This window comes from Cyprinodon variegatus, unplaced genomic scaffold, assembly GCF_000732505.1.
Source record: "Cyprinodon variegatus isolate N-32 unplaced genomic scaffold, C_variegatus-1.0 Scaffold1042, whole genome shotgun sequence".
NCBI lineage: Eukaryota > Metazoa > Chordata > Actinopteri > Cyprinodontiformes > Cyprinodontidae > Cyprinodon > Cyprinodon variegatus.
The window spans coordinates 179,720-190,750 of NW_015151495.1; the positions used below are offsets into that span (position 1 = coordinate 179,720).

Here is an 11,031-nt window from a genome sequence, read left to right on the forward strand (position 1 = left end):
ATATATATATATATATATATATATATATATATATATATATATATATATATATATATATATATATATACGACAAAAGAGAACAAGCTACTGCTCTAAATGCATGCATCCCTAAACAGCTCTTTGAATACCTAGCAAATCTTCTCTCTTCATTTTATATCCATCTAAGTTCCAGTGAAAGCGGTGAACAGGAAGCAAAGTTAGGCAGCCATTGGATTCTCGTGAGAGCGGATTTTTGGCATCCTTAAGGTACAGCTATGGTTAGCAGAGAGGTTACAGAGATGGCATACAAATGCAGTTGTATAACTGTACTAGTAAGTTGGGAATGCAGATTAAATATATGCTGCATACAGTGCAGTATGCACAGTGATATTCTGATTAATAATGGATGGGGTCAGGGATATTACAAAGATGTAAAGTTGAGCACGAAGAGGGGGAGACTATAGGAAGTTAGAGAGTCTGCCAAGAGGCTGGGAACAGAACTGCTTCTGTTTTTAAACGTGACAACAGATACAGCATCTGTAGGGACGTATATATCGTGGCTAAAGAACAAGATTGAAAGATAATATTATATTCTTCCCAAGAAAAACATCCCAGCCTGCTAAAATCTCAGTGTCAGTGTGAAAAAGGACGGATGGTTATGGAAGTTTCACACAGTGGATCACCTCCTTGAAGCCGTCTTTAACATTTTTGGCACTTTCCCACTAGCCTCCTAGAAACACCTGCATCAAGTTTGCCTGAATGAATGACTGAGGTGCTCAACAAAAAATGCTGGGCTGTGCGCCAACAGAATTGACAAAGACTCCTGGGTAGGTGTCAAAACACCTCCAAAATTTCTTTCTTAAGGAAGTTTCAGAGGTTTTTTTAGCTATGATATCAATCTTTTGATCAGTCTACTTCAGCTGAATACATGAATAACTACATTTCACACAATCAGGTTAATTCCAAATTGATTCTATTATGTTCATATTAAAATACATATACAAATACAAATCTGCCCATATACATCTTCCTTAATATGATTATAACCCATAGCTCACGACAACAAACATATGCAAAAATATGCACAGTGACTACAGTATAGGCTACGTTCACACTGCAGCCTGAAGTGACCCAAATCTGATTTTTTGGCCCATGTGCAACCTGGATCTGATCCTTTCATGGCTGTCTGAACAACACAGATCCAATTTTTTCCTATCCGACCCAGGCCACTTGACTATGTGGTCCTGAATCCGAAACAAATTTGATCTTTACAAATGCCACCTATGTCTGAACGGCCAGGTCGCATTCATCCGACCTGAACGCCATTAATACCCAACAAAGGTCACTATTCTGGGTCTTGCTATGCAGAAGCAGCATTAAAAACAACAACCATAGCAGACAATGATGCAGAGAGCAGTATTTATGTTTAACCATCTTGAAAAGATTGTGTTGTTATGGTTGTGAAAGACCGCTAGATGTTTACTTCCATAAACACAGAACATGCTGGCCTGTGATGTCATTGCGTCCTCTACTGCGCATGCGGGACACTTGCGTTGCATGACAGCAGATCACATACAAGTTGTATATATTTGGATGTGAACTGCAACGCAAAAAAATCGGATTTCACAAAAAAATCGGAATTGACCATCAAGGCCTGCAGTGTGAACGTAGCCTAAGAGTACTCATTGATGTTCCCTTCTTTTATCTACTATATTTTAAAGAAAACAACTGTCAACTTTGTCACTTTAAGGGTGGAAACAGGCAGATAAAGTAAACTGCCTGCGATTTACAACTTTTCAGGAAATACCACCTCTTGAGACTATTTTCTTTTCCTAGTTGCAGCCACTGATCTCTATTTATTGGCTGGATTGCTGATAGCGTGTCGTTAGTACAGGATGGGGTGAACCGTCAGGCCGCCATATTACTACTCTAACATTGGTAAACAATACGTGCATCACATAAAACAAAGATGCTTTTCTTTTTTTCGGGGTGCTTAAGACTTTTAAAATAATCACTTGGACACACACTTGCTGTTTCCTAGCCACAGTAGATTACTGTAATTTATGGTAAAAAAATAAAATAAAATTAGGCATATCACATTGCATAGTCATTATGAAGTGAATGAAGTCTATAAATCATGTAATAGGAAATATTATACAAATCCATCACAATAAAATGTATGCGTTAATGAAGCATAATCATACAGATGTGCCAAAGTGCTAAATTGAGGATGTAAATGTAATAGATATGGATTGATGACATTGTTATGGTAATTACACATTACACATAATTGCAAGATTTCACATCAAGACTGAATTACAACTACATGTCTGTTAATGTTTTAGTATTTTCTTATTTGCAAATTATGCATGCATGATGGCATGTACTTTCATGCTGTGTCTGTGCATACGCCTTTAAAAATGTTTGAGTGGCTTTTTTTCCTTCAATATATATATCTTGCAATATATTTCAGAACATTACTTTTTCAAATGAGAAATACATCAAATACTACAAAACCAACATTGTCATCCACTTAATAAAGAATTACTACATGGATATTTCATAGTGAATTACTTTCTATTTACTCTACTTTCTATTTTCTAACTTTAAACACAATGTCAAAGGCTAAAGGGCGAATAATTCTTCTGCAACCACACACATCAAATCTCGTTTTCGTTTGGTCACGAAACAGTTTTGCTGGTATGCTTCTGCACCGTCGGTCTAGAATTTCTAGGGACGCACAGCAGTTTCCCGCCAAAGGGCAAGGGGGAGCCTATTCGAGAGTTTGTGAGAACTTCGGTGGATGGTCACGAGAACATGTCTGAGGCATCATACAAGTGGTTGTACTTCCAAACTTCCTCCATCAACCTTTCGTCGTGGTTATCCATTATTGTTATCACTCCTCGGTTTTTAAAAATGGCGCGCCCCAGCACCGAATCGAGAAGGACGACCACACAGACAGCCGGAAAGGCATACCAAGGACCAATCACAGCTGCTTTATGTCTGTGCACCTCCGTTTGAGGTCTGCGTGGGTTTGCGACTGTCCGACGTGTAGTCAGGATTTATTTTGATGTTGCAGAACGTCTGCGCAGTGGGGATGGTCACGCACAGAGACAGATCTGACGGTTGCAGACCCTATGCATCAGAAATATAAATTAACTCCTAACTAAGTCAATGTCTTCAAGTCGGTCTGAGATAGCCAGACTTATGCTACGCTACATACTATACTATGGGATACATCATACCATACATATATGGATTTTCTGGGTTAGCATATCCACTGACCCTATATTATCTATGAAACATCTTCCCACAGCTGGAAAACTGCTTGTTTTTGCAGCCAAATGCTACACACATAGGTATTATTAATGCGCGTCTCCGTGGGAGTGGGGAGTACCAATATGGCGGCCATTGGCTTCCCTTTTTTCATGCTATCAGCAATCCAATGAATAAACAGAGATCAGGTGTTGTAGCTCGTAACGTTAGCAAAGCATCTTCAGGTTGTTCTTTTAGAATTAAAAATGGTGCTGAGTGAAGTCATTATTTAATTAAATGAGTTTAACACAGTCATGAATGTGTTCTGACAGCAGTATCAATATGCAGTATAAATTAAATGAATTATTATTATTATGCTCTAAAATGATAGTTAAATGTGGAACTTCATATCTGCCAAGCTAAGGTTAACTGAAGAAAGAGGCTTGAATGAACTTGAATGTTTACAAAATTAATGACAGAAATGGCTGCTGGATATGAGGTCAGAATTTTACTCTTGAAGAGAGCAGATCAGAGCAAAGTAGTTAAAAATGCTCAACAAGTTAATAAAAAAGGCAGGCTCTAGAATCTCCCCTAATACCTCTAAAGATTATTTCACAGAGGAATTCTTCATAAAGTGAAGAAAATTATGGACAACAGTGAGCATCCTCTTGAAAAGATTGTGAAACAACAACAGAGTTACTTTAGTAAGAGGCTTCTCCTGATGCGGTGCAAGACAGACCACTACAGAAGATCCTTCCTGTCTGCAGATATCAACACCTACAACACTGACAGAAACGCCTCCTAAACAGACCGAGGGAACATAATTATTCCACAAGAGAAAACAGATGGTAGAGGAGCCATGTTTTCCTGCACATGGTACTGCGTCCAAGAGAGTGCTCAAATAATTATCCACAACTGCGATCACAGCTATACAATCTTTCTGTTTTTAAATGTGCAACTGTGAGTAATAATTGCATTATTGTGTTTGCTTCATACTCTATAATGGTTTTTTGCAGGAATTTGATACCAAACTTTAGCTACATCATGTTCCGGCAGTGAGTAAGTTAAAACCTCCTATTAAGCTCAGTAGTTTTGGGGTCGCTTAACAAAAAGGATTTTAGAGTAGCATTGCTTTTTTCTTCGATTTTCTTCTCAAATCTTTTTATAATATTTTAAAATTTCCCCCAAAAATAAAAATTTTATCTTAAAAAATTAAGTAATATTTTTACAAAATTTATTATTTCCAAATTCTCTTTTCTAGTCTGTGTTTTAGGAATCGCATTCTTTGCTAAATGTGTCTCTTGATGCTCACCTTGACCATTAAAATGTTGTTTCTAACTTCCATCCCGAACAATGGAAAGCCTAGCCCAGAAATTGTCATTCCACAGATACAAGTTATAACGCATTTTAAGAAAAAAAGTTATAAAAAGTAAAAATGTTTTTTTTTATAAATTATGAAGCAAATTTTCATGGCTTTGGATCTCTTTAAGTTTTCTTTTTGACTTTTTATTGGTGTCATTTCCATTTTGTGTTATTGTAGTTCTTTTTGGTTATATTTTTTGAGTCCTTATGTAGTTCTTGTTTACCCCTTGGTTCAGTCTCCTTCCAATGGCATCCTTCTACTGTAGCTGCTTTTATCCACACCTGTTCCCTGTCAAGCTCATTAGCCAAGTCTTTGTTTTGTCTCCCATATATAGAGTCCCTGTGCAGTTCTTCAGTGCCGGTTCCTCGTCATTTCATGGCTTCTCATGTGTGTTTTCCCTGATGTCTCCAAGATTTTTTTTTTTTCTGTGTTTTGTTTGTAAAATTTTGCTTCTGTTGCCACCTTTTGGAAATTAAATCTTCAAGAACCTCCTCAGCTTCTGTCTTTTCAAACCTCCGTCCAACTTGACACAAGTATGATAAAATAAAATAATTTAACTAAATGAAAAATGTCTGTAATAAAGATTTAATACGACCATTAATTTAAAAAAAATCTGAGAATACAGAACAGCAACTCTTAAAAGCTTTCTTTTGAAAATTAAGTTTTATACCTGGATTTTTATTTTTCCTCAAATCTCTATTTATGTATACTAAACTATTAGATATGTGCAGTGGGGATAATAATAAATCCATGAACAACAACATTAAACATGCAATAATTCAACATCTCCATGTCAGTCAAATTAATATTAAAAATGCAAAAGCATCCATTCAGATGTTAGAAAGGGGAAAACTAAAGGCAAGTCTCTGTTTAATTTGTTAAAGGAAGCATCTGTGGTATGAAAGTCACTAAGCTGGGCTTTCAGCTTGGATATGATGTGACTAACATGTTATGCTGTGTGTTCTGTTCCTTCTAAATACAAGATGGTAAACTGCAGGAGGGAAAATGTCTGGTTCCTCGGAGGCTGCCGGCGTGATTAAAAGGAGGTTCTGCTGCGAGCAGATGGCCGTGTAGACTTTGTTTGTTCCTTAAAAGTAGGCGGTCCACCCACCTTCCATATTTTTATCACTTTATTTCATGGAGCGTGAAGCTAAAAGGAGACGGGCTAATGAGAATATATTAAGATTTAAAATGTTCTAAAGTTGATCTAAAGGTGTAGAGTTACATTTTCTCGTTTTGTTATCCATATATGTACCTGTTATATGTCGAGTCTATGTGTAATATTGAGTTTCTTCAGCAAAATGCATCAAATCCAGTCTTAGACAGCACAGCTGAGGTTGTACTCCGAACTTATCAAAAGTTATCAAAAGAAATGTGGTTTATGACTAAAGAAACAGTTGCAAGAATCTATTATTACTTTGTGTTATTTATGTTCAAATTCATACAAGTATATGTAATGTAGCTTATGTACATACATTCATAAATATGTTTTTGAATTGTCTGATGTAAATGAATACATTTTGAAAGTAGTCTAAAATTAATAATAATAAATGCAGTTCTTACTATTCAAATCAATACAATAAAAAATGTCTATGTCTTACATTATATCATAGCTATGGAGAGATAACAAGTATTAAAATTGTATTATTATAAAAAAAATGTTAGAACTGTAAATTTACAGTCATATGTTTATATTACTGTTTTTATATATTTTTTTTTACTATTTTTCAAAGCTGCACTTTTAAAAAAGACGAAATTGTCCGAAGAGCTGTTCCAAATGAAATTTCTTTTTGTTTTACACTTGTGTAAACAAAATGACAAATAAATCTGTCTAAGTCTAAGTCTAAACTGCTATTATAAATTATATATTCCTACATGTATATTAATGTATATTAATTAGATATCTTTGCCCAATATTATGGCATTTTTATTGTACCGGTATCTGTAGACATTAAGGCTTTAGGTAATTTATTTAGTGCATTCAGCAACCATGTTTTAAAATCCCATAAGGCATATGTATTGTAGCAACCTCCATATGCTATTATGCACCCTTCATTTTGAGCTTTTATTTCTTAAAAAATGTGTATTTTTGTTGGAATTAAGACCTGTGTAACATTTGTTATGATTTAGTCAATTTTATTATATGAATGGAGGAAGAGAGAATTATCAGCCCTAAGAATCGCCATAAATGAGTCGGCAGTATATATCAGGGATCGATTTTACTGATGTCAAAGTAACTGGTATAAAAGAAATCTGTATCGGCCAATCTGTTATTGGTTTATATGAAATATTTGAACTCTGAAGTGGTAAAAATGGTTAAAAAGTGGTTTGTACTTGTTCTGATTTAAGGTACAATCATTAATACTTCCTTGATTATCCTTCATTTTACTTAGTTTGTTTTGCCTCTTAAAGCAAGTATTTCCAAAATGTTTTTGGATTTCTAACATTTACACTCCTTTAGTGATATTGGTGCATGTAACAAATGTAGTATTTTTTTAGCATTGAAGGTGATGGTGTCAGAGCTACTGTAAAGTCCCGGCCTTAGGCCCAGTGTTTATCAGCTCAAAAAAAAAAAAGAAAGCGTAGTCCTACATCTTTGCCCACTGGTCACCACCAACCTGTCCACATTTGCAACTGTTTTCCCCAGCTCTGCGATGCACTAGTTGAAAAGCCCATTCTGTTAATATGCAACTACATAGTCAGAAACATTACATTAGAGATATCAGGGACCATAGCCAAATGTTTGCCAGCAGCCAGAACGGACAAAATCCAACCGTACCAGAAATTGTTGGCTAAGGATAAGGCTAAATACAGAGAGATTGTTATTCATGCAGGTGATATTGATACCCGGTCAAGCCGATCAAAGCTCACTAATGTTAGAATAGAGGATATAATTAGAATAGAACTAAACTTTATTGTCATTACATTGTCACAAGTACAAAGAAAAAAAAATGTGGAGCCAACTACATTTTAGTGTTTAAGTTTAGGCTTAAAACTTCCCTTTTTGACATAGCTTACAATTAGAGTTGCTGGGGTTATTCAGTTCTATATCTATAGTTATGCTGCTATAGGCTTAAACTGCTGGAGGACACAGAAACCACTTTTATCATTCTTCTTCATTCTATCTGTATTCTCCCATTCTGCACTAAGTGTTAGTTCATTATTAAGATTCTGCTGTCAAGTCTATCAGCAATTAGTGGGTTTTGATTAGATCAAAGATTGATTAGATTAGAAAACTTTTAACTGCTCTGACTGTATGATCTGGTTGAATTGTCTCTGTAAAGTGCCTCAGGATGTCGTGTGGTGAATTGGCGCTATACAAATAAACTGAATTTAATTAAATCTAAATTAAATGAACCCCTCATCCATACTGTACTTTCTGCAGATCTCCCATTATAGGAACCTTAATACATTCTTTGTGGGAATGTCCTAGATTTTTTGGTGCAAGGTTGTTAATACATCATCAGAGTTTGCAAACGTTAATTTTGTAGTTGATTCTGTGGTGGAACTATTACTAGATGATTTTGGGCTCACAGTGTCAACAAAGACTCACAAACTATGGTCAGCAGAGACAACTGTGGCCAACAAACTAGTGGACCAAAGGTGGCTTCTACCGCATGCTGGACATTTTATACCTAAAGCTATCTTCAGGAAGAGTTGATCTAAAACCTTCATTACTTCATTATTGGTTGATGAGTATTAACAGAATAAAAGGCCTATTTAAAGAGATTGGAGGATTTGTTGTTGTTTTGTGTTTGCTTTTTTTGTACAATCTTAATTGTAGATGGAAAGTGTGTTCCTTTAAGTCTGTTTTCAAGGGTAAAGCATCATTCTAACTCATAGGTTATTTATTGGCTTTAAAGGTGTTATGGATATGTTTTTTGGTAGAGAGAATGGGTGAGGGTAGGTGTGATGATTGTTAACGGAGTTGGCGGGGGTGGGAGTGGGGTTCCGGCTCTGTTCACTGGAAACTGTATGTCATATGAATATGATACCCTGCAGTGTGATGTTATCCCTTTTCTTCTTTCATAAAGATAAAAAATATCTTACAAAAAATAAAAAACAATGCAGGGAAACTATTCCTAAAAGTACTTTTTTTTTTCAAAAAGTTACAAAAGTGGATGTAACTCCACCCGAAACTGGATGTGGGCATCCCTGGCAGTATTTCTGAGGCTTGTATTTTGTTTATATCAATAACAAAATAACATTGTATTTTATATACTATGATTATGATACTCGGTTTGAGAATAGTTTTCGATTTGACGTTGACTTTTTTCTACATTTTATTAAATACTGTAGAGTTATGATATTTTCTTTTTATCGTGTCTCACCAAGTGTATATATGTACTTTATGAATTTACTGATCAAAACTCAAATCTTCATTATATTAAGCACGATAAACTTTTATTTAAGATATACATCAGAAAATGTTTTTTCTTTTTTTGTGTTGCTTTGGTTTACAGTTTACTAATATCTCTCAGAAGCATTACATTCTACTTCCAGTCCTGCTTAGTTACTATTCTGTAGGATCCTGCATATTTCAATCCTTTTTCATTTATCTTAAAATAAGTTTTCCCAAATTTCCGATACCACAGACTCAGAGACCAGATACTTGTTCACTGAAGTAGGTTTGCATCACCACATTGCAGAAGTTTATTCTGGTAAATGTTGCATGTTAATCAGCCAGTCTTCATTATCTCTGGGGAAAATCACTACGGCAAGTTTTTTGGAGAGCGTGCATAAAATCAGGACTGCAGACTTTAAACTTTATGAGTTGTTTATAATAAGCTGTCGCCGCATGTTCTGAAAAAATATTTTCCTTCCCCAATGAAGTCAGTTTTTTTTTTTTTTTTAAGAAAACCAGGGCAGAGGTTGTTAATGTTGTTTACCAGCTGCACTGCTTCCCCCTCGTTTTTGCTTCTGCGCCATCATTGATCCCTTAGCGGGAGCCGTTTCACCTATTGCAAAATAAAACCTCTGCAACAGCAACATGTTGAATTAAAAGCGATCCAGTTCAGGCTTTTAAAAGTCTACGGAGGCTCATGCAGGGCTGCAAACTCAACACAACTCTGAACCTGTTTCTCCATGGAGCGTCCCAACAAGGTCAGCCCAGGTAAATCCATTTTCCTTCATTGATTCCCACAATCAAATCTGTTCCAATCACAACAGAAGAAATGCAGGTAGACTGAAGGAGACGATCGATGACGTTTTAAGCGGCCGGACAGCAGAGATGGAGAAAAGCTTTGTAGATCAATCAGGGTGATGACCCCAATGTTTTGTGGATTCACTTAAAGCTTGCGTTGTGGACTACTTTGTGTGGTGAGCCAACACAGATAAAATATCCTCGGGGAGAGAGACTGAGCAGACTCCAAAGTGACAATAAATTTAGATGACGATAAAAGTAATTTCTAAATTTAAGGGCTCTATTAATTCTCGTGCAGCACCTCTGCCAGCTGTGGTTTTTGATGAGGGTCAGGAGGAGAGCCAACATTAATAACAGCTGCCATATTACGGCTGAATGTGACCGGGGACGGCGTCCTGTTTGACAGTGTCCTCTTGCAGATGACATATGATGCCATTAGGTGCCATTATAGGTCAAGCCGCACACAAACACAAGCGGGCATACGAGGAACAAGTGTAAATCAGTCTAATCCAACCGCGAGAAGAGGGCAGGTTACCCCCTTTGCACGACAGCTAAAGGGACGGGGATTAGTGTCACAGGACGAGCTTGAGTCATGATGAAAAACTGCGATAGAGCACAGCTGTCACTCATAGATGACGACGCTAAATATGTCTCACTCATTTGGAGGGAATTTTGTTCTATTATTGTTGCGAGCAAAGAACATGTTAGATTAGATGCAATCTGTCAATGAAACTCTGATTTTATATTTTCTAGATTTTAGTTTTTCAAAATAAAATTTAAAAGATTTTATATTTTCGATTGTTTTTGCAATCGAAAATATAAAATCTCTTAAATTTTATTTTTATTTATTATTTTTTTTATTGTTTTTGCGGCTGCTCAGTGGCAAGAAAGTTCCGGCTTCGATTTTTGGCTTGAGGTCTTTCTGCATTGAGTTTGCATGTTCTCCCTGAGCATGCGTGGGTTCTCTCCGGATACTCCGGCAGGCCAAGTGTGTGTGTGAATGGTTGTTTGTTCTGCGTCTCTGTGTTCCGCTGCGATGGACTGGCAACCTGACCTGTTGGTCAATGTGCTCGTCAAGAATGAGCGTTTTTACTGGACTTGATGTGAAGAGAATGTGATCAGTTGAACTCAGCAATGCAATTAATAAAATTAAATCCAAGAAAATAAAAAAAATTATATATACATATTTTTTTATTTTATCTTTATTTTCTTGAATTGAGTTTTATGAATTGCCTTGTTTTTAACTTCAGTTCAACTGATCACATTATATATATATATATATATATATATA

The 11,031-nt window shown here is 36.0% G+C and overlaps 1 protein-coding gene across 2 annotated transcripts in view; it reads right to left on the reverse strand.

The window, feature by feature from the left end:
- LOC107100989 (alpha-1,3-mannosyl-glycoprotein 4-beta-N-acetylglucosaminyltransferase C-like) overlaps positions 1 to 11,031 on the reverse strand; it is an 80,839-nt gene that overhangs the window by 67,238 nt on the left and 2,570 nt on the right. The window lies entirely within an intron of this gene.